An 871-nucleotide genomic window follows, 5' to 3' on the forward strand; every position below is an offset into this window, starting at 1 on the left:
CATACACACCAAAAAAAAACCCACAACCCCCCTCCCCCTCCCCACACTCCCAGTCGGATGGCAGCACAAACCTCCACTGGTGGCACAGAGAACTATGAACCCCCCGGTCTTGACAGGGTACCACCTACCTCTTGGAGACATCAAATGTTGGGACATCTGGGACGGTGACATCTCTTCTCTTGTGGTTTCTGTGGCCAGCCAGCCAGCGTGGAGTGGAGGTACATCTAGCGTGTGGCGTGTGACTTCCGTTTAGCGGGAGCGCTGAACGGCGCGGCGTGTGGCGTGTGGAGTGTTGTGGCGTGTGACTTCCGTTTGGCGGGAGTGCTGAACGGTGCGACGAGTGGCGTGTAGCGTGTAGCGTGTGGCATGTGGCGTGTTGTGGCGTGTGACTTCCGTTTGGCGGGAGTGCTGAACGGCGCGGCGCAACAACGTACCTAGAGTGCGGGGAAAGAACAATGATTGATGATAGAAATAACTCACATAGAAGTGTGGGGAAAGAACAATGATAGAAATAACTCACATAGAAGTGTGGGGAAAGAACAATGATAGAAATAACTCACATATAGAAGTGCGTGGAAAGAAATAACCGACATATATTATCGAATAGTACTGAGACATAGCAATAACAGACATAACTTACCTATATGTATAGTACGGGGACATAGCAAGCATAAAACAAACATAATATAGTAGTACGGGGACATAGCAATCATAAAACAGACCGCTATTTGAGAGAATCTGATTCTCACTGGATAGTGTCCATGGAACAACAGCTTTACTTTTCAGAAGTACGTACTACTCCCAACATTTAAAAAAAATTATTATGTTTATAATATTTTTTGTTGTTGTTCTGATTTTGGACAGTGTTTTA

The 871-nt window shown here is 46.4% G+C and overlaps 1 protein-coding gene across 1 annotated transcript in view; it reads right to left on the reverse strand.

Annotated features, from left to right (window-relative positions):
* The window catches only part of LOC101858738 (mitogen-activated protein kinase-binding protein 1), a gene marked incomplete at its 3' end in the record, with an annotated part of 2,385 nt that extends 1,957 nt beyond the window's left edge, over positions 1-428 (reverse strand). Inside the window, 1 exon segment of the mRNA XM_013088130.2 lies at positions 129-428.
* Between the last annotated feature and the right edge of the window lie 443 nt (positions 429-871).

Source organism: Aplysia californica, unplaced genomic scaffold (genome assembly GCF_000002075.1).
Source record: "Aplysia californica isolate F4 #8 unplaced genomic scaffold, AplCal3.0 scaffold00690, whole genome shotgun sequence".
NCBI lineage: Eukaryota > Metazoa > Mollusca > Gastropoda > Aplysiida > Aplysiidae > Aplysia > Aplysia californica.